The sequence below is a fragment of the Triturus cristatus genome, chromosome 7 (assembly GCF_964204655.1).
Source record: "Triturus cristatus chromosome 7, aTriCri1.1, whole genome shotgun sequence".
NCBI classification, from domain to species: Eukaryota; Metazoa; Chordata; class Amphibia; order Caudata; family Salamandridae; genus Triturus; species Triturus cristatus.
In genome coordinates, this window is record NC_140590.1 from 1,022,486,283 (window position 1) to 1,022,510,286 (window position 24,004).

Sequence of the window (24,004 nt, forward strand, 5' to 3'; positions counted from 1 at the left end):
TGTTGCGGGTGTCTGGGGGTTGCTGCAAGCCACTTAAGTCACACACTGAATATTCACTGGGTTCCAATGACAGATGGAAGGAAACGAAGTACAAGTAGTTTGGTCCCTTTTTAGGTCTCGCCTGGTGAAAAGCAGCGCATGGGCTGCTCGCCATGGAGAGCACCTTTTGTAATCAATTCAACCAACGCTGAAAGCACACGCTTACCGATGGACAGATATGGCTGCTCTCGCCATTCACAATGGTAAACATGCACGCGTAGGGACAAAAAAATGCACGCGCATGTGGACAGCCCGATGCCATCTTTGTGCACATGCGTGCGCATTTTTTTTTGTCCCAATGCGTGCATGGCGGCGTGCGCGCGCAACCACCGCTCGTCCCTAGGAGCTGACGCGAGGCTTCCCTGCTCGGCACTCACTGATGGCGTCTCCTCCCCGCCCCTGCACGACTCTCACCCCGGGGGTATTCTTTCCACTCATGGCCGGTTCTCACTGAGGATGCCACCTGTTAAGCCGTGCACGTGTAGGTGCCCCTCTCCAGCCCTGCAGGGTGCCCCCCTGCTGCCCCGCTCCCCCTCTGCCAGCTCACACAGGCAGCAGTGGAGTGCCAGCCAGTGCCCCATCGCCCCTGGATTGGCAGCAGGCAGTCAGCTGACACGCCTCATGAATGAACCGCTGCACCTGCAGCCTGGCACAGGGAGTGTGGGTGCTGGAGCTGACGGACGGCTCCGCGAACGTGCGTGTCTGGCACCAGTGTCCACAGTGATTGGGAAGGGCGTACGTGCCGCAGACATCGCATCAGACCCTGCAGCCAATGCACGTGTGGCGGTCACTATCAGATCGCGTTAACTCGGGAGTATTCTTTCAAGCGCTAGAAAGCTCTGCCCATCAACAATCGTACGGCTTCTCTTTAATGACAAAGGCGCGTGGAAGCACAGAGCTGTGACCACCCAATGGCAAGACCTGGGCATACGTCACCAAACTGTGGTCGAAATATCGACTTAAAAAAGTATTCCATGAGCAAGGCCCGGCGTCGCCATATATTGAAGATAAATATAAAGAGGGACGTATAGATTCACTATTCTTTCATCCGAATCCACTTAGTGCTTAATTTGTAAAAACATACGTGCCAGGGCCCCCATCAAGAGCCCGCTGCAGCTTGCACAACACATTGCTCCTAACATCGCTGCCAATGACTGAACCAACACAACTATTAACCCTCACACTCCCAGAAGTTTAATAATTTAGACTGGTCCAGGCCCTCAAAACTGTAAGAATGGTTTGGACATCAGGTATTAGTCACTTTTAATGTATATTGAACTAATAAACCATGATTGTTGTGTTCATCTTGAAAGTAGACAAACCGTGTCGCCATGTGGCAGACTGTTATAAGTGCCGTTTCTGACAATTAATTGCTGGTACCAAGCACTGGAAACCACAGGCTCAAATTAAGCACTGCATCTGCTTACCGTGTGATTTACTATTCTTAGCTCCGCATCTACAAAATACCTTTGTGATAAAGCGCTAGCTGATATTCTGAATGGGACTTTTTTTGTAGTTTGGTATCACACGACCATATTGTTTTCCCTGCCAAACAAAACAAGCATTTGCAATGCAATAGGTCTCACGTTTGCATGAGTTGAAGCTATTAGCATTGTAAATACAAATGCCTTTTATCTATGTAAATAAAAGGCAATGACATTTACAATGCCAATAGCTCAAACTTGCATAAATGCGAGACCTATTGCATTGCAAATGCTTGTTACTTCTGTGTTGGTTACTGTATCGGCAGTGTATGCATCATGGGGGGCTACAGGTTAAATGGGGGTCATTCATTGCTTATGTAAAGAAGCCAGAAAAAAATCTGTTACTAAACGCATACCTTTTTTTTGTTTAATGATTCTAGTGTTTTTTATTGTAAAATTAGATAAATGGCATGCAGGGGATTATTCTACAATGGTTATTAAAGTACCTGTTTTTGGATTTTTGTAAGAGTAGAAATATTGGGAAAAGTTCTCCCTGTCAATGTATGTATTTTAAGTAGTAGGTCAGAAGTTTCATAGCTCCTGTACGCTTATAGGATGGGGGGAAATATATGGCTGAAAGGAAAGGAGGCTCTGAGAACTCAGAAGGGGTGGGTGGAGGTGGCGAGACCACTTGCAAGGTGTTTCAGTTGAAGGCATACTTGGAACTAAAGTAGGTGATAAGTAAACCATCATGTACCCTATAGTCTTTGGCCTAGACGTTCTAATGCCCATACGTTTAGCATGCATGTTTATGTGGATATGGTCATTTGGTTTGTCACTCATGAATACTTTGCATTTTGGACCCTGGAGCCCTAGACATAAATATGTTGGAATGCTGTGACCAGGTATGAAAGGCCTACATTGGAATGCCGTGACCAGGTATGAAAAGCGAATGGAGAGTCGTGAATATGAGTGGGTCAATATAAGAGGGAGCAGCATCCTGCCCCCTAGCAAATAAAGGTTTTTAGCCTGTTTCTGCTGAGTAATGCAGTGGGCGGAAGATTTGGCATTTGTCCCGGCATCTCACTTACAAAATAGCATTTGTTTGGGGTGGATATTATCCATCTGCTTCTTAGCCTTTGAGGAGCAACAGACTAATGTATTACAGGAGTAAGTTTAAGATATCAGACTGGCCGTCCATGAACCCTGATCGGAACAGTCAGCTGTTGTCAGAAGCACAAAGATCCATTGATAAATGATATCCGTTCCCAGCACTAGCACATACTGTTCGCTTGTCTCTTCCCAGCATCTGTGTCTTACACATCTCCGGCTGTGCCCACTGCTACACTTGGATAATGTCACAGTCTCTCCCTAATCCATTATGAAATGTAATTGCTGAAAAAAACTGTCTTTCGTCATGAGTTTCTACCTAACTTTAAGTTTACACTTGAAAGAAATCGGTCTTAATTGTTTTAGATATTGGTATCTCGGCGATGGTTTCTTTTTTATAGCACATATTATAAAGCAACTTGCTCCGAATCTTAGCACCAGAATACGATACCATTGAAAGAACAATAATACAAAAATAGTGTACCTGTCCAGGTTTTCATTCCGACGATTACTCAGTAGTTGAAAGTTTTATAGTGTCTCCATTTTAGGGGTCCTAACTGAGAAAGATTGAGCCCATGGCTGCATCATTTGAGTTAATTCTGGCTCATAATTGTAACTTGATGTGAGGAACACGTCACATGGGAGGGATAACCAGGTACAGCACCCTGAATCTAAAGTACTTCTGGAACTTTTGTCACTGACCCAAGGTGGCGGCCCGCTGTCTTCTCTCTATAGGTCATTGTGTGTGGAGCGCCCACAATCTGAACTGCTGATAAAGGCAGTGGGAACGGGACAGCAGTATGCAAATCTTGGCCGGCAATTGAAATAGTTATGGAATATGCCGAGGGGATGGGGGGGGGGGGGGGGGGGGGAGTAATGCTGAATTTCTCCTTCCACCTTTTAAATTCTTGCACAGTTTACTTTATGCCTTCAGTTCTACATAAGCTATATCCCACACACCAATGGAATTGCTCAAGAAATGGAGTGAATGTTGCTGGTTTGATTTACATGATTTGTACATCCAGGATTTGGGGGCTGGGGGGCTCTGGTATTAAGTGATGTCCAAAATGCAGAGGGTGCCGGGAACATTATTACTTTGTAGCCTGTACATTGTATCTTGGTTTACTCCCAAACCTAGAAATAGAAGCATGCATTACCACCTAGTATCTGGAGCGAATACTGACGAACAGACAACCATTCTATGGGTGCTAGCTAGGGGGCAAGTGTGATGTGTGGAATGAGGATATAAAGGAGGGGATAGTGCCTAAAAAAATGCATATGATTTTTGCCCAGGTGAATCCTAAACTTATTGAAGATTTGGATGAAGGAAGGGAGTTGGGTAGATCTTAGACCGAGTTGAAAAAACTGCCCTCATTGAGAGAGTATTTATTGAATTCATGATATTTGGTATTGGGCCCCCTCTGTGGCCCCTCCCTATTGTCCCGCACTGTGAAACTGAGTCAGAGTACCACGCATTACATGGGACCCGAGATGATTTTGGGATATATTGGGAGTTCTTACAGTGCAATGAAGTCCAGGGCTACAATTACTGTGTGAATGTCTTCAGTCTAGTGTCAATCACTTCGAGTTTGGAAAGCAGTTTTAGTATATTCAGCCACTGTTTCCGATAAAGTGTACAAGTAAATAACGTTTGGTCACTTCATCGGTAGAACGTGCATAGTCGAGTGTTTTGTTCCTGTTTTTCTGATTCAATATAAGGGAAGGTTGAAATACAATCACTGGACTTTGACTAGGACATGGGCTAAATATGGCAATTTTTAGTTGTTCAGACTTTTGTCAGTTTGCGGTCTCAAAGTGACCCGTAGACCAGTGGCGGCTGGTAGAGAGCGGTAGCGGGTTTTGGTAGGGTGGTAGGGGTGGGGGTGGGAATATTAAGAAAAAGAGAAGACTTACCTGCTGGTCGTCGGTCGCCAGCCACCGCCTCTCCTCCATCCTCCCTGTTTTCCTGGCTCCCGGCAGTACCCAGGCCCCCAGACTCCCCAGCCACTCATGATGCTGCTATTGCTAGCATGACAGCAGTGTTGTGATTGGGCTGAGCGGACTGGTTTGGCACTCAGACACGAGTGGGAGCCTGTGCTTTGTAATACAGCCGGGGGAGTCCAAAACGGCTGGCCAAACCATCATGCACACTTACGGTGCACCAATCACTCTTTCTCCCTCTGACATAAGCCCAGCCCTAACCTGGCTTCATACTAAAAATAAAATGATGATCGTGTTCGGTTATCATTTTATTTTTCCTTTGCAATGCTCACAGAGCAGTGGGGCGAGGCTCCTCCCCCTAAGCGGAGGGGAATAGCTGCTGCCATAGACTATTCTGATCAGGATATTTGTTTCTTCTTCTCTCTAAACAAAAATGTGCAGTGTTCATTTTGCAAACATTGTGAACATTTTTAGAAATGCTTCTAAACAGCTTAAAATGTTTGCTTTTACCCATTTGCCACCTGATTTTAAGTAGTCTGTAAGCAATGGGATTATTTCGGTTGGGCGACTGCCCACTTCAATTAATAATCTCAATTCTTTACAGTGTGAACCCTGCAAGTCGCTAAATTAACCTAAGCTCATCCCCCTGGTAGTCATGGCAAAGAGCATACAGGCTTAATTTAGAGCAATGTGTAAAGTATTTATGTAGTAGCAAACCTTAAAGTCAGAATTCAAAACAATAAAATTCATAAGCCAATTCTGAAAAAAAAAGAGTAAAAATGAATAAACAAAATTACAAAACTTCAATAAGGGGAACTGGCGATATGATTTTTTGAAGTTGTAAGCAGAAATTATGCCAATAAGCACAAAACGTCAGTGATAGTCAATATTCATGGTAGGCTGGGCATAGGTGCAATTTAAGGTGGACCACGTTAGAGCGCATGTCAAATATGCCAACCAGGTCAAAGATTTTACCGTCTGACTTGGTCTTTAGGACCCGATCCACCACAGGAGTACACTTCTAAAGCCCCTCGGGAGAGGCACCTAGCGATGAATAGGGTTTCAAGAAGAGTCAAACAGCAGAGTCCATTTGCCACTGAGCAGTTGGGTACTTCTAGGAAGAGGCCTCTATTAGCTTGTTGTATCCATTTAGCATGAACAGGAGGTCACTTTATGACCCTTGTAGTCCGTTTTTTGTCCTGGGTAAAAGAGGGAGCAGGTCCAGTCCTTAAGGGCTCCTCTTAGGTCACAGGCAGCAGATCCACCCCTCTTCTGAGCTTACACAGGTCCTGGAAGTTTTCTGAAGGGGTTATACTTATACAAATCAACAAAAGAGGGATAGTAAGAAGTAGAATGATTGGAACTGCTCAACTTCAAAATGTACGCCAAACTAATGAGGGGAGTGGAGCTGCTATGATGCCTTTCCTACCCTGGAAATACTAAAATAGTTTTTAAAAGGTCTCTTGCTTCCCTCCATGCGTCCTCCTTGAGTCCACTTCCAAAGCACCTAGTGTGCCCAGATGGGCTCAACCTCTAGAAGGAGGGAGGGAACACTTCTATTGGAGATTTCCTTATTTGGATGTATGTGCAATTAAAATTACCTCTAGTACCTAAAAGGAAGGATTCTTTAACAACTGGTACTAGGATAAGGTTAAAAACGTTTGTGATGCCTAATGGAGTAAATTAAGGCCCCCCAGGCATCAATCAAATCATGGTCGACATGTTTCAGGCATCTTAGCCCCCACTGGGTCCCGTGGCTTTCTTCCGGATCGTACGTTGACCGATCCAGCCAAACAACTATTCTTCATTGAAATGTGTCTGCTAATTTGCAATCGGTGTCATTTAAAATACATGTTAGAACATGCGCACATTCATGCATTTCATACACTTATGCTCTCCTAACTTACCACATTTTTGGTGGGTACCTTTTTAATGGGTTCTAATAGGCCCAATAGGATAGCATTGGAGGAAGATCAGCCCTGTAGTAAAACATTCATCAAGGGTCCCATCCTGCCGGAAAACTTAGCATTGCCTCCAAACCCTGCATGTTGATTTATTTATGCTTGGTACTACTCAGTGGACAGGGATAACTCCTGGTTGCACCCTAATAAGTTGGGTAAACGTTCCCTATGCCAGCCCTACCCACTTTGGGGATTTCATGATGGCTGAAGTCTTCAGTCACACTAAACTTAGACTCTGGGGGCTGGAGGTAGGTGGGATGGGTGTAGTGTAATATGGTAATCCTAGTGTCCCACCTCTAACTCTAAAATCCAATTTGAAGCAGACACTCTATGCACAGTAAACCCCGATACAGAAATCTGGTTTTGGCAAAACCGGAGTCCTTTAGTAACCAGACAGTGGATCCACAAGAATTGTCTTAGCACCCTCTTCACTTCCCTTTCAAATGTGCCCTGTGTGTTATATGTGAACCTAGCGGACCTGTCAAGCAGGATTTGACACTCGAGTTGGGTTTCTATTCTATAGTTTTGAGATGCCCACTGCCCCCACTCAACATACGCTGAGGAGCTCAAAGTAGTCCTCTCTTTCCATTCAGGTCACCCTGTTTGTTTCAGTGGGGCATTTCACACATATTCACGGCAAATTACTAGCCGGGAGAAGCCAGTGCAAATTAGCTACTGAGAATGCAAGACAGGAAAAAGGTAACTTTCTAAAGGTTATTTATTAAAAATCTGACTTTACTGTTGAATTTGATTTTTAATAACTAATTCAAATAGTTGTTTTGTTAGTCCCATTCCCGAGATGGTGTTCGTGCAACCCTCCAAGGCTCGGTGGCCTACCGCGACCCTGAGGGGTCTTACAGGTGATCTTAATGCAAAAAGCGATTAATACCCCATTGAGGACGATGGGGCGCTAAAAATTTGATCCTCAGGCCATGGGGGCCATGAGAAGAACGCAACAGTGACCCCTTCATCCCGGAAGTGACAGTTGGTATCCTGACAGCTGGGGTTTGGCCTTCTCTCGTTCCGTGGTGGCACGGGTGCAGCAACCACATGAAAGCATTTGGCCGCAGCCCCAATTTGAAATATGCAGCACTGGATAAATAATGAGATGACAACGTAATGCCCGGTGGCTGGAGATTGTTTCAGAATGGCTGTCAGCGGTTAGTCTTAAACAGCGCTGCACTCTTATGATCACCCATAAGCTAATCCTACCTGTGTAATTCATAACAGAATGTGAATAAACATTGCAACAGATTTCCCACAAGAAAAAAAGTGTTGCTCTGTTTTTGTTGATGATGCAACTGTATTTTGTCACAAAGGGATGCTTATCGATATGTGCGATAACAGCGGGCTAGGGGTGGAAATGCTAAGCAATATCCTTGCGCACTGGAAACCAGCAACACCCTTATTATTTGTCTGGTTGGGCAAGTAGAAGTGTGCCACCACAAAGGAGGCCAAGCCCCTGCTCTACTTTGTCCTCGTTCTGCCTTCAGCAGTGGCATAATTGGGAAAGGGTACCCTGTGCTTGGTGCCCCTAGGATAATTGATATCCTATTTTGTTTATTATATTTATTCGTTTTTGCAGTTTTTACATAGCGCGAACTCGACCCAGAGGTATATGAACGCTTTACATGAGCACCAGTTACATTACACAAGAGCACATTCATTTTTACGTACGGCGAGTATAAGTAATATGCCCAGAATCTCAGGATGTTGGGGCGACGCCGAGACCCGGACATGGTTCTTCAGTTCCAAAGTTGAAAGCTCTGGCGGAAACGCTTCCTCTGCAGGTTTGTACTAGGCCTGGGCTAAATTTACGTTCCGCTCGCGGAAATTGCGATAATTTGACATTTTCGCGTTCCGCGGAGAGCGCGAAAATGTCAATTTCCGCATTCCGCAGCTTAGCGATAATTTGGTTCTTGCTCGCGCTGTAAAATAATACATGCGCGCGCGCGCGATCGCCTTACCGGAATCCCGCGTTCGCCGACAAGTTTTTCCGATCCGGTCGCGTTCTCCACGAGATGTTGGATTGTTGGTAGCCATTTGCGCTGTCTCGCGACAGTTCGCGCCCGCAGTAACGTCATGCGTCGCGCAATCACGTCTTTCTTCTCGCGATCATGCACCGCGAGAAGAGTGAAAACAAGATGGCCGCGCCCGCAAGCAACCGCATGGGTAAGTTGGCGAGCCGCGAACACGCAGAAAATACCGCGAACGGGCGGGAAAAAAACTTCCGCATCTTCGCGATATTTCCGCGTGTTTGCGGAGATTGTAAATATTTTCGCGATAATTTGCGAAAGTCGCTTTCGCAAATTCCGCCCACCCCAAGTTTGTACCTCATTACTCCTGCTGCCTGGGGTTTATTATGTAATGGATGTTAGCGTGTTTTGTTAAACGGGAGGCCACGGAGGAGGACGGATGGTTAATTGGGTGGGTTTTGGTTGTGCCTTTCTCCTATTTAGAACGAGTAATAGAATAGTTTATCACAAAGCTGCTTATTTGACCCTTTGCTCCAGTTATTTAGTTTAGCCTGCGAGTTGTGGTAAACTAGCGTATTGAAATGAAATAAGACTAAAGCGCCCGGTGCCTTTGTCACAGTTTTGCGAAATTCTAGCAAAACTGTCTGTGTGTGTCGGTCTCAAAACGAAGCAGTTTTGCATATTTTATTTTCCTTCTTGGGAGCCGTTCTGAGACCGAGCCTGTCCTGCGTAATTAGCAGAGGTCTACCGAGGAACTGGTCACTGTTAGACACCGGCGATCTCCAGTGTGATGTGAGCTGTGACCGGCGTCTGGGGACGGGGTTCTTAACCGAGGGCCTGTGCTCCCGTGAGTGACTGCTGCTATCCCTGCTTGGTTTGCCCGGTCTCCATACATCTTGGCTGGTACCTGGCTGGTAGGGCAGTAAGCGGCCAGAGTAGGCAGTGGAGGTGAGCGCCGAGGAGCCGGAGTTGTGGTGGCGGAATTCCCCCGCCAGAGATTTGCTGTCCTTCCCTCGCTTCGAGGCCATGCTGCCAGCTAGAAAGATGCAGAACGGGATGTATTATGGCAGCGAGTAGCGACCAATCACAGAACACTCTTGGTTCACGTATGTACTTTGTTTCCTGCTCTCAAAACCTAAAGTGGCACTGTACTCCTTAGCTAAATGGATGTCCTTCATAATACCCCCATTCAAGGACTCAGTTGTGTATAACTCAGTGATTAAGTGCTGCAAAATAACCGCATAAAATGCATTTGGATGCTGCACAATGTCCTTTGCTTTATACCACAAAAGTTGTTGTTATGGCTGCTATATCATGAGTGGGAGGGTTGCTTTTTGACCCCTGAATGGTGGGACATGCTTTGGCCGTCACATGCCTGAACCACTGAAAGTTTTGAAGTGTGTTTTTTTTTTTAAACTTTTTTTTTAATAACCCTTGGAAAGCAGATTGGCGATAAAAGCAAGTAATAGAGTTGACAAAGTAGCATAAGGAATCTTCTAAGTTTCTGTAACTTCCTATATAAATTCACCATGATTAATGTTGGTGCCAGAGCCTCTGGTTTATTCTGATAACTTGTCTGGAAGCCCGATCCTCCAGAATGCTGCCGCACAAATATTACTGCATCGAAAACAGAGGGATCACATTTAATTTTGCACTATGCCAGACACACTGATTCCCAGTTCAACTTCTGGAAAGAATAAAGCATAAGGCTGTGTGATTGATAAAAAAAAAAAAACTCATGGATCAATGTCGCATGCAATTTCTCTTGCACAAAGTAGAGAATTACCGGCCACGTTGCGATCCCTGCTCTGGAGCTGCTTTACACTTGATTGTGCCAACCTCTTTACTTGTGGTCATGCATACGTAGCCTGGCTTTCTGACGTTTTTTAAGAGACCAAAAGCACGGATGTTATCAGAATGCAATCTAGGTTCTTCCATAGTCGTGCAAATATGCCAGTGAGTGGACATTGTGCTCCACAAATCAGTGTAAAATAACCTATGCGACTTCCTTCCGTGTCTTTTCTAAGAGCTATAAATATTCCTTGGCCACTATTACACGCGCTAATGGTACTCTATGGCACTCTGAACCTTCCTACTGCTGCATATGGTAGAGGTTTCATTGATTTCTTCTGGATGGTTTACTCCTTCCTGAAAGGAAGTACCCAGCCCTTTGGAAACCGCTAGTAGACCATACAACAGCAGATCTGTAATATTGCTGGCACGGCTGTTTAAATGGGAAAACCCGAGCCAGTCAGGAACTCCAAGCCAATGCAAGCAGTGGAATTTCCCTTCCTACTGCATTACCAGAGCCCTGATACTCCTCCCTCCCTAGAGCTGTTGTGTCTGGGTTTACAATATTATTGTGCCAACTAGCCGCCCGTCCGTGGGCCAATGTTTGAATGTGTGTTCCTTAAACAATGATTCCCTGTTGCGAATCACAGAGTTGCTATTTTGATGCTTTATCTAGGTTATGGGTGACTAGAGGTGCGCGGCCATTTGATAAAATATAAAAAGCTTGCAAGTTTGGTGATTCTGAAACTCAGCTGTGATGCTTTGCTCAGCCCGCTACTGTTTATTACATGCAAACTAATGCACGCCACTAATCATTACCGTTTAGCTTGGAAGTTGAGATTTTTTTTAATGTCTCTAACACACCAATAGAAAGCTCCGTGTTTTGTCCAGAACTGCCTGTGGCAAACTGCGCTAATTCTGCCAAATTCAGGTGTTGGTTGGGATGTTATTTATTGATACTAACCGATGAATGCCTGAGGTTTGCTAGTGATCAGCATGGTGATTTTTCACAGGTTCTGAATCGTTGTAGGATCACTTATGCACTGGAGAATCTCACACAAGCAAAGTTGTTGATTGTTACGTTTATATAGTGCACAGAATTACTGTAGTTTCGTGGGCCTCCAACTCTGCAGGATGCTACTCACCTACTTTAACAGACTCTCCTACCTCGAGTCTATCCTATAGATGATATACATTCCATGAAGTCTTAGTGAGAGGAGCGGCAAAATTGAACATCCCAAGTGTCCATGCCTACTTCAACCATATCAGTGATCTTTGAGACGCTATAGCAACGCACAGCATTCAGACTGCTTCTTCCTCTAGTACCAGGCCTCTTGGAACCGGCCTTGGAACTCTTCCTGAGCCCTGCTTCAGCTAAGTCGGCCCCATCAAGAATACTAAAGTACAGGCCACCTGAGCAGGATCCACTCTTCCTGGGGTCAGACCCCCCTCCCAACTTGGTGGTAATCTTAGCAGCAAAGAAACACCATGCTACTACCTCTACTTCCTCAGTTCCACCAGATAAAGAGAGCAAGAAGTTTGATTCGGTAGCCTGTAAAACATGTGGTACTGCGCCCACTTCCATGAAAGCGGCTAGTGCACTGCTCTCTTGGGTAACTATGATGGGGTATTATGAGACTCAGTACGGAAGTTTGCTGAGGATCTGCCCAGAGACAAACAAAGATTTTCTGGAGGTAGTTAATGAAGGTTTGATGGTATTAAACAAAATTATTAGGGCAGTAGCGGATTCCTCCTTCCCCCCGCAGCTCATGAATACTGCCATCGTGTGGCTCTCCATAGGCATGCGTGAAAACCGAGTCACAGCAGTGTATCGTCAATCTGCCTTTCTCGGAGTCTTCTTTATTTGCAGTCACACGGATGATATGTCCCGTATGAAAACCGAATTGGACATCCTAAGGCAGTTGGCCTAGAAAGGCCTAAGGAGCAACAAAAAATATTCCACCCTTACCAAAGGAGATACTATTCTCAGAGGGTTCAAACCTCTTCCTGATATTCGGGACAACAACAACAGCGTCCCTATATTCAACAGTGTTGGCCGCCTAGAGGAAAAGCCTCCCAGCAATCCACTCAAGGCTGGAAGCTTACCACAGGCACAAAATCCTGAATTGTTCCTTCCCCCTCTTCCGTTACCCAATCCAGTTGGTGGAAGCATTTAGAATTTCCTGGCAGAGTGGCAACAAATAACAAACTACGCCTGGGTACTGAATATTGTTTGCAGTGGTTACTGTTGCAAGTTCATAAGTCCTTCTCCTACAGTGCCACCAAAGTCATCTGATTACCATCTGAATATGTAATGTTGTTTTATTTTATAACGTGCACAGATACTCCGAGGAGTGTGCCGGCGTGAGCCGTGAGGGGTAGGAAGAGTTGAGCTAAACAAAGAGGAATGTTTTCAGGTTTTCTGAAAGTAGTGGGGTCTTGAGTGTTGCGTAAAGCAAATGGCAATGCATTCCAGGCCAGGGAAAGGGAGCAGCCACCCAACCTTTGTCATTTTGAAGTGGGGAACCTGGGCTAGGAGTTGAGATGTAGAGCGTAGTTATCTCGTAGGAGCATAAAAGGAGAACCGCTTTTGTAGGTAGGTAGGGCCTGAGCCATGAAGGGCGCGATGAGCAATGGCTAGGGATTTAAATTTGACCCGTTCTGCCACGGGAAGCCAGTGCAGTGAGCGCAGATGTTGTCTCACGCTGCTTCTAGTAGGGATGTCGAGAAGAAGCCTGGCTGCAGCATTTTGGACCACCTGTAACTTAATCAACAGATAGCCAGGGTTACCAACATACAGAGCGTTAGCGTAGTCTAACTGGGATAAGATAAGGGCATGGGTCACCGTTTCTTTAGCAGCCCTCGGAAGAAGAGGAAGAAATTTCCTGAGTGCTTTAAGTAGCCCAAAGCAATTACTGGCAAGCTTCTTGACCTGTGTTGAAAACAAAAGGTTCTCCTCAAACCAAACCCCCAGGTTCTTAGCGGGTTTCCCTGTTGAGGATGGCATGGCGAACTCAGATGGCCAGAGCATTTCCCCGAATTTAGGGGGGAATTTTCCGTAGAGGAGTATTTCAGACTTCTCTTCGTTACACTTAAGTTGAGCAGCAGCTAGCCAATTAAATACAGAGGTCAAACAATTTTTTGCGGTCGAGATGGAATCCTCGTTTTTGCCCCATGTAAATAGGAGCCGGGTGTCATCAGCGTAAGCAATAATTTTTGTCCCCAAGTCCTCAGCTAAGTGGACCAATGAGGTAACATAGATGTTAAAAAGAAGAGGGGTAAAGGAAGACCCCTGTGGCCACTATCTGAGGGGATGAAGAAGACGGCAGGAGCCAGACCTTTTGCATCCGCCCTTCCAGAATGGACTTAAGCCCTCCCCAAGCAGTGCCAGAAACACCAATATCTGCAAGTCGGGTGAGCAACAGTGAGTATGGAACAGTGTTGAGTGCTGCTGACAGGTCAAGCAGAATCAATGCTGCCCTCCTGCCAGCGTCCAGACACTCCCGGATGTGTTCCGAGATTTCCACCAGGGCTGACTCGGTGCTAAAGGAAGCCCTAAACCCTGACTGGGCCGGATGTAAGAGGCCCGAGCTTTCGATGAACTCTGAGTTGTTTAGTCACCACCTTTTCGCACACCTTTGCCACGCTTGGCAAAAGAGATGCAACGGTAATTCCTTGGGCCAAGAGGATCAAGAGATGGCCTTTTTAGTAAGGGAAGAATCTTGGCCTGCTTCCAGACTTCCGGGACACGAGCCTCCTGAAGGGACATATTAATGATGCTATTGATTTCAAAGTTGATAGTCTCTGCAGCAGCTGCCAGTAGTCTGGTTGTGCAGGGGTCCGATGGAGCGCCTGATTTCAAGCCCTTAAGAATCTTAAGAGAGCTAGACTGGTTGATGGGAGTAAAGGCAGTCAGGGAGTGAATAGGGATTAACAGGTGGAGTCACCGGAGGCAGAGACCCAGCTGTAGCCCTGCTGCAGGAGGTAAGACGCCTGGATAGTGCGTATTGTGTCCATGAAAAAACTAGAGAGACTATAGCGCCAAGTGTCTGAGGATGGATGAGTACTCTATTTGGCTGTGGGCGTCATGAAGCTCTGGACGATGGAGAAAGTTTCCTTGGTATTGTTCCTGGCAAGGTCAATGCGGGCCGAGTAGTAGAGGCTTTTAGCCTGGGCTATAGGAGAGTAATACATTTTTTTACCTTAGCATATTTTTAGCCAAAGGACTAAATTCTCTGCGCCGCCAATCCCGCTCTAGCTTCTTGCACTCCTGTTTTAGCACTTTCAAGTCAGGCGTGAACCATGGTTTCAATGGCGACTCCCTGGAAAGCCTATGGGGGGAGGCAGAGGATAACAAATCCATTGTATTTGAAACCCAGCTTGTGAAGCTGGCAAGTCTCCCCTCAAGATCTTTAGCAAGAACGGGCCTGGAGGCCGCCATGGCCTGGCTAAACACAATCGGATCAATTTTGCCAAACCCCGGTTTGCGGTTGCATCAAAGTGGGGGGGTCGGCGTTAGCTGCCACCCAAGAAAAATAGGTCAAGAAGTTGTCAGACCAGGGTACCAGGAGGGGGATCATTCACCAAGATGGGAAATGTAGAGCAAATTGGATCAAGGATATGACCCCCTTGGTGTGTTGGGAGACTAATACACTGAGAAAGCTGGGCAAGGTGTAGCATATCAAGAAGATCATGTGTGTCCCTAGTATCTGTTTGATCAAGGTGGATGTTTAAATCACCAAGGACAATATAGTGGGAGAAGCAAAGAGCCGGGGAACAATCACATCACCCAACGCTTTGAGAAAGGCCCCAGCTGGTCCGGGAGGCCTATAGATAAGGGAGCCTCCCAGAGTAAAATGTGCCAAGAACCGAATGCTGAAATCTAAGGCTTCTCATTCTCACCATGAACTAACCTCACCCCGGTGAAAGACCCACTTATCCTTATATATACTGCCCCCCCCCCCTCTGGACGATCCGCTCTTGAGATCCTATAGCCATCACATCAGGAATTGCCATTGTGACAATTGGATTAGAAGAATCATCTAGCCATGTCTCCTAATAAACAGGAGATCAACTGGTTTATCCACAAGGAGGTCAAAAACATCTTGATGGTGTTTATTGAGTGGCCGTGTGTTGATCATGGCAGCATGAAATGGAGGCCTCCATGTGAACATACTGGGTGAAACACTGGATTGGGCTGATTTTGCCAGGCCCGATCCCATCCTAAAATCACTAGTTGTGCAAATGGAATCGTGGCACATAGGCACATCCCAGCTGCTACAATGGGGGCATGGTTGGGGACGAAGTGACTGCAAATGTTCGCTGGAATAGCGCAACTTACCCTCTGGATGGGTAGCCCGGCGGGCAGCGGGGCTGGCTGCTTCTGGGGAGCTGACGGGCAGAGGCGGCCTTGCCTTGGGCTCGCCAGCGACTTGTCCATGCAGCGCGCATATTTATGGTCCTGATCAGCCAAATAAACTAGAGAGCACACTGCCCCAAAATGGCGTCTCTCAATGGCAAACAGGATAACCAGGAAGTTGTCAACCCTCCGAGATCAGCAATCAAATTCAATAATACAACAATGCAGTCCAGTAAAACACAATTTAAAAGCCTAAATCGTAGGTTAAAGTTATTAAAAGGATTTTGAAAGTAGCAAGCAAGTGCAAAATAGCGTCTGGTGGGGAAGAGAACGGGGAGCGGTGGGCGGAGTAACCCCTCAAGGGTTGTGATTGGGAGTCAACATCTTACTAAAAAAAATATGCTGTGGAAGCTGTTCCTCTCCAACAGTGCAGTGCCTGCATTTATTCCCGATACAGAAAAAGGACGAGCTAATTTAGACCCATCCTCTATCACAAATATGCCAACAAATAGATTCTTTGGGAAAAGTTCAGGATGCTGTCCTCACATCAACTCTATCCCCGACTCCACAAGGAGGGGATTGGCTGTGCTACATCTACCTCCTGGATGCTTACTTTCACATCCCAGAGGACAAAAACGTAAGAAATTCCTGAGGTTTGTGGTGGGGCTGGACAATTACTAATACCATGTACTATTGTTTGGCCTCAAATCAGCACCCAGAAGTTCCTCAAAAGTCATGGCAGTAGTGGCTGCCCATGTCCGGAAACACCAGGGCTTCGTCTTTCCCTTTCTTGATGATTGGCTCATAAAGGTGTCAACTTTTCAGGAAGCGCAACTCCATTTCAACTGGGCATGTGACCTCCTATTACGCTTGGGACTTCAGATCAATCGTAACAAATCTCAACTAGTCCCTGTTCAGACCTTGTATTATTTGGGAGCTGCCATCGGCACAATCCTGGCAAAAGGGTGTCCTTCAGAGGAGAGATGCTTATCGATACTTCAGAAATGTCACTTTCTTATGACAGCGTCTCATCCCATGGTGAGGACGGTTTCATCTCTCTTCGGTACAATGGCCTCCTGCATCTTTCTCACTCCAAATGTCTGTCTCCACATGCAGCCTCTCCAAGAATGCTTAGAAGACTAGTGGGATCAGCTAACAGGCAGTTGGAATGACAGGATCCATTTGTCCCTCCATGTGAAACATTCCCTCAAATGGTGGTGCTTCCCGACCAATCTGCTTAAAGGAATGCCTTTTCACCAATAGGTTCCTTCTCTGATCATAGTGATGGATGCATCACTTTAAGGTTGGGGAGCCCACATGGATCCTCTACAAATCCAGAGCATGTGGTCCCCTAAAAAGATGCCTGATCTCATCAACCGCCTCGAACTTGGAGCAGTCCATCTACCTTTCAAGGCCTTCCAGCCATCATTTAAGTCACAGACCCTGCTTGTTGAAACAGACAATGCAACCACAATGTATTACCTCAACAAGCAGTGGGAGGCGAGGTCCAGGTCTTTCACTGGAAACCCAGTCCTCATGGAATTGGTTGATCGGCCGAAACCTACGAATCACATTGACTCATCTTCTAGGAGAGTAGAACGCACAGACTGAAGCCCCCAGCAGAGTTCTGCAAGAAAACTACGAATGGTTCTTGCACAACGAAGTCATTCACTAGGTCTTTGAGCTCTGGGGCACACCCTCCATATATTTGTTTGTCACCTAACAAAACAAAAAATGCCATGACTTCGCCTCAAAATAATACCAACCAGGGACACCCTGGAATGCCGTATGGATCGACTGTTACGGTATATTTCTTTACGCTTTTCCACCGATCTCCCTGTTCCAGGCTATTCTAATCCATCTCTCCTGCTCCAATGCCAAGATGATACTCATAGCGCCAGATTGGCAACGTCAGTGGTGGTTCATTGACCTGCTTCACCAGTCACCGCATCCCATGAAGACCCGATCTACTGACTAAATTCGCTGGCCAGACAGTAAACCCCAATCCCTCTACTTGAATCTGGCTGCATGGATCCTGACACTAGTACACTATAGACATTTGAACCTGCCACAAGACTGCATGGAAATCCTGAAAGAGGCCAAGCAACCATCAACCCAGTCAGCGTATAGCTTTAAAGTGGAAGAGGGTTTGCACCTGCTGTGTCTCCAAAAGTTTGGATCCTACAACTTGCCAAGAAAATGTTATTCTTCCATACTGATTACAACTTGCAAAATCTGGCCTCCATTCTCTTCCATTAAAGTACACTTGGCAGATCTTACAGCATACAGGAAATGTCCTTAACAACCCTCTTTGTTCAAAATCCCATAATCAAAAACACTTCTAGAGGGTTTGAAGGTGTTTCCTCCTATTAGGTATCCTTCCCCTCCATGGGAGCTTAATGAAGTACTCTCCCGCCTTATGCAGCACCCATTTAAGACCATACACAAGGCATCCCTCCAACACCTCTCTTGGAAAACAGCTTTCCTTGTAGTAATTACATCAGCACGCAGGGTTAGCTAGCTCCAAGCTTTGTGCTCTCACGAACCTTACACAGTTTTCAATTCATCCAAAGTAGTATAAGAGAACTCACCCACAATTCCTCCCTAAGGGGGTTTCAGATTTCCATGTTAATCAAAGTATTTCATTACCCACATTCTGTCTGAACCCATCCACACCAGCCGAGAGAACTCTTTATTCTCTAGATGTACAGAGAGTGTTGAAATTTTATCTCGATAAAACACTCGACAGCCGTATCTAGTTCAATGAGTCTAACCTGAGGAAGCCGAATGTCAGCGTGGATAGTTTTCTTTTGAGGGAACATGAGAATAGTTTAGAGAAGGCTAAAAACCCCGTCCCAAAAAGATTCCACACATTTGCAGAATAGTAACAGATGAGCGAGGTCCAGCAGTCAGGATCTTCGCAAATCTTGTGTGAGTGTAATCGGGCTGGTGTCCAATAGGCCTTATGTAGGAGCCAGAATTTTGTCTGGGTAAGGGCTGGTGAAATTTTATTCCTCGAGACAGAGCTCCATGTTGTGGACCAGTCATCCTCAGAAATCAGGGAAGAGGAGTGTGAATCCCAGTAGGATATAAGCTTCTCATTGAGGGCAGATTGTTTTGGGCGGATTAATTTGTAGATCCAAAAGACCTGGTGCCCTAATCTATTTATCCTCCCCACGTATTGTGGTAGGGACGGAGGTGAGGGCAGTAGTTTAGCTTTTGTTAATGCTGGCTTTATTTTTAAGAAGTTGTAGAACTCCAGGGAGTCCAGGTTGTATTTAGACTGTAGTTCTGTTAAGGTTAAGCACTATTAGACCTACTCCTGACAGCAGCGGTTAAGATCATATTGAACAATTGGAAAGACACACGAAAAGCGTCTTACAAGTGCTGGCTAAACTGGGTGTTCAACCTAAGGGGAGCTGACAACATAGCTCTCCAGAACTCACCATGGAAACCCCCCTCAGACACATGTGGGATAGCCTTGATCTATACTCCAACTCACATAAACCACCATGAAACACAAATCTCGGAGGCTTGACTAATTAGTCCCCTAAATGAGACGTTCTCGAACAAGATCGCTGTATCGCACTAAGTTACATACTGTCATTGTATATTTTATACTAATAGATGCATACTGTTCATTGTATATTCTGTATTTCTATATTCTTTTCTTTCCCCTTCATAGGACATGTTCTGTAGTTGACTGTATAACAGATGATTAATTTTAAGGTGGCTCCTACAGCCCTACGTCTACTCTAACAAAGTGTCTGCCATTAAGCTCGTAATGTATTGCCTAGAATGTCATGGTACCACCTTAAACTCAACCATCAATGTATTATGTCTTTATTTGATTCCATATAGGTAATATGCTTATGTCTTATTGTATGTGCTTTATTATGTGTATTGCTTTTTATGAAAACAACTGTAGTAACCACAGAGGCAGTGTATTCATAAGGATACAGGTACACATTACTAGAGCAACCTCCATCAACTGGCAGCATTCACAGAATCCCTCAGTGATGTCATTCTATGACATCACCGAGTTCTACAGTAAGAGAGAATGAATTCGCCACACATCTCCCCCCCCCCCCCCCCCATAAAGAATTTACAATAAAACGTCAATAACTATACATGTTAAAATTCATAACTAACAAAACATTCACAAATCATAAAAAATACAAGAATATGAACATCAATATTGCACAAGTTTCCTATGCTCCACATTTTTCCATCATCAAGAGTTACCACTGAGTTCATTACTTTTATCATCCTTTGTGGTTTGGAAAGTTTACTTTCTCCTTTTTTTTTTTTTTTACCAAGCCCATTCTTTTAGTAATCACCCAGTCACCAATTGTCATGACATCACTGAGGGATTCTGTGATTGCTGCCAGTGGAGAAGCTGGTGGTTGCTCTACTAACCCTCATAGGTTCCTGTTATAAAGTAGAAAGAAATGCAGACTCCAAAGCAGGTGAGTCCAAGCTTCTTTATTTCTGATCATCCACTCTCCTTCTCTCAGGGTGGAGCACCAACATTCTAACCTGAGCTCCCTGGGAGGGACTAATAACTGGGGACTGACAGGGAGGGCCGGACCGAACCATTACATGAAAACATATACTGTTAGCTTACAACACATCTCCCTATGTAGGGGAAGATTGCCTGGAACAATTATCACAATGTGTTCACATTAATTTACTTACTAAAAATACACATCTGTTCACAAATCGTTCACAATTCTATCCTTACTCCATGTCTGGCCATTTTCCAGACGAACTACGTTCTTACCAGACTTGTCCACCCGTATGGAGACCCCATACTTGCTCAACCCCAGTGGCACATGAGTTGGTTTCTTGACCCTCACTGGAGTGTCTGACTCAAAATCCACATTTTTGACACCATGTTTGACATCATACCAAACTTTGTACTTCTGTTGATGACACTCTACTTTCTCTTTGCTCTGGCATAGATCAGGACAAACACTTTTCCCACTTCCCAACCATCTACGATACATTTTGGTACCAGGCTCCCTCCCTCTCAGGAACACAAAAGGAGATACTCCAGTAACAACATTGGGAGCGGTGTGGTACGCCCACAACCACTCTCTTAATGAGTCTTCTACATTGAACCCATTCGTGATAGCTAGTTGAATGTGTTCTTTCACCACCCGATTCACTCTCTCAACTAAGCCATTGGCTTTCGGACAATAGAGTGCAGTCTTCTCATGCCTTATATTAAGTTCTTCCATGAACTCCTTCATTGTCTCAGAAACAAACTGCACCCCATTGTCTGTGACAAGAGTAGCCGGAATACCTTCATAGACAAAGATGTTCTTCAAAAAGGAAATGAGACTGTTAGTTGTAGTAGATGCTGTAAATTTGAAATTGACCCAATGAGAGGTGTAGTCCACCAGAACAAACATGAACCTCTTCTGCGGACCCAGCATCTCCATGTCCATTCTTAACTTGATATACTTCCAAATCAGTAACGTCTTCCACGCACGTTTCTGTAAGTGTCCGGTAAATCTGTGACTTCAACACCCTAAGCCCTAGATGTGTTCTCAAACTAAACCCCAATTGTGTCACTTTCTGGTGTACTTATGTCTATAAACACACCCGTTTTTTCCTTACAGTGTCACTGTTGCATGCCTCTGGCTCAACCAGTTTTACCTTGCACCTTCCACATTAAAATTGGGTTCTGCTGGGCATTTTCCATCCTTTCCCTATCCTTAGAACATGGAACTTGATTTTTTTGTATCGGGTAGCGCACCATATTGATTACCTGGCTTAGGCAGCTAGAGTTCTCTCAGTACAACCAATGGAGTAGATTCGACCGTTGTGGAGTACAGCTACCTTGTGATGCTCTTTGTCGGATGGTGCTAGACTCCACACTCAAGGGGTTGAACGGACCTGGATACTGGGTCTCAAGACTCTCTCATTGGACACATGAAGGTGGTGACATCATGGTTTGCCCTTCTCACTAGAAAGAAGCTGAGTTTGGTTGTAGATTTGCAGTCACACCAGCGCTTGGGAATGTGTTTGATGGGTAACGGGCCCCAATTTAAGGTTAATAAGCTTGTTATAGCACGTCATCATTAATTCATTACTTCTGTGTTAAGCACGCCATGAAAATACTTGTATTTTGTTTTTAGCTGTCTCCATCATGTACAGAGTTATCTATCCCTGCACTCCATATGGCTGTTTCCCAGGTGCTTTCCCATGTGCTTATGTCCATTGCTTTCTCTCAATGCAGCTCCTCCAGCCCTCTACTCTGTTGCTTTTGTATCCCCTCCCATGTTGTTGTAACAGAAATACAAGAACCCCACCAACTTCCTATGTGCTACTTCCGCCAATCCACCTGCTTTATAAAACGCAACGGAAGGTAACCCAAGTGAAGAGGATTTATATTGGGCAATCCCCGCGCCAAACATCCCACCAGGGCTTGGTCTCCATTGGTGCTCCAGATCCACTCCTTCACTTTGAGGAATTCCTTAAGGGCATGTGATGGTCGCACCAAATGGGACTCACCTGGGAATCCCACTTTTAATAGAACAGGGTATTCCTCCATTCTAGACATATCTTGGTGGATATGAGGTTCTGGCACTACATGAAACACCACATCTACTTCCACCCACTCCACCACTACCTACCCCTAGCCATTTTTGCTTTTCCACACTTGCTGAGAACATTGTTGCAATCTGTTGCATAATAAATGCAACCGTGGCTGCTTTGTTGGGCAAAGTAAGTGGAGCGTCAGAACTGCAGCACTGATGTTAGTGTGTACATAGTTTTCAACTGTCCCTTATTTCTCAATTGTACTTTTCTTAAGTATTGATAATAAACTGTTTTTTAGATGCCTTATCATCCAGGGATGTTAAGATAGTATCTTTAGGAGATCTACAAGTGGTCAGTTGGGTAGCTTTATGTCCCCTTGAGGCGTTTCTGCATTAAGGAAGGAAGCCTTTCAAGATTTAGTAACTCCTATTTTGGAAGGTCTGCATTTGTAGAGTACCGGTTATCTGAAATCTAAGACACCAGCATAGAGGTTGCACATAGTGAACAGATTTGAGGTGTAACCACTATTTAATCCTGGTTGGTGCCAGATGTTTCCTAATTTCCTTCTCCTTACAAGTATACTGGAGTGAAAAATCCCATAGGCAGGACGGAGCACTGATAGGTGAGTCCCACTTGTCCCAGAACCACCACTAATGGAACAATTTCAGAGTCTATCACCGATTGAAATCTGGCATGTTTAAAACTTTGGACTAAAAAGTAATGCGCCATCTTAATCTTTTTGCAGGTAACACAGATACCGCCGGTTGACATTCCCATCCAAAGACTGCCTTGGAAGATGCTGTTTCAACAGACTTTGAAAATGCCTTAATTTTATGACAAAGCCTTAAAACTTTACTTGTATTGCAGAAACTTCTGCTTCATACATCCCTTTTGGGGCAAAGTGTTCTTTGTTTCACAAACCTGTGCCTTATTTAAGTATGGAAATTTTAAGTACATGAGACTAAACTATTTTCTTCATTAAAAAGTGCTCATTTTTTCATGAGCTCTACAAAATTAATATATTGTATGTGTTTATCTATTAAATTGCTTTGCGTCTACAGTGTTAAACATTTGTTTCTCTGGATTGATAAATGTGCCTAAGCTCCACCCGCATTCTGAATAGGCCAAGAGATATAATGTATTATTAAAGTTAATGACCTTAATGACCTAAGAAAGAATTCTGTTCTCACCTATCAGATGTGAGCAAATTGTTTAGTATTTTATTTAATCTTGTTTTTGCCTAAGGCCCCATATTTGCGAAAGAACAAATGCCAATTCAGTATTAAGTCCTATGTCAAACGAGTGAAATTTGTTTGTGCAGTTGTATTAACTTCCATTTTGGATTCGGATTTTTCTAATGCCAAATGACATACCTTTGAGGATCTTTTCGTGGAACATGGATCAAGGTGCACTTGGGTGTAGGACTGGAAAGCGTCCAAATCTGAGATGCTTGTTCATGTCTTGTCCAGCTATGGTCTGTATGGACTTCTACTATTAGTGTTAGCAGCTACTCAGGAGAATATATTTATTTTTTAAAACATGTTTTTATTAGTTTTATAGAGCATTACAACCAGCAAGGCGAATGATAACAAAACAGAAAAGCAAAATACAGGTTATAACAGAGCAGAATGTGCCCAGTATCATTGGGGGAAGTCGCATATAATCAGAGCATTTATAGTTACATCAGACGGTCCTGGGCATCTCGTCTAAGGAGTACAGCCACAGCATTATAATATCACATCTTGTAAAATAGTGCTAGCGAGAGAAAACAGGGTAGAGCACAGTCATTGGATTAAAAGATAATTTTCCCTGGCAAATCACCTTTCTAATTAACGGTCAAAAACTCCACAGGGA

At 44.8% G+C, this 24,004-nt stretch overlaps 1 protein-coding gene across 1 annotated transcript in view; it reads left to right on the forward strand.

Annotated features, from left to right (window-relative positions):
* ATP6V0E1 (ATPase H+ transporting V0 subunit e1) overlaps nucleotides 1-23,208 on the forward strand; it is a 222,188-nt gene extending 198,980 nt beyond the window's left edge. Inside the window, exon 4 of the mRNA XM_085618082.1 lies at nucleotides 22,896-23,208. The gene's annotated coding sequence lies outside the window, so the exon portion shown is untranslated. The remainder of the gene's footprint in view (nucleotides 1-22,895) is intronic.
* Nucleotides 23,209-24,004: the final 796 nt, after the last annotated feature.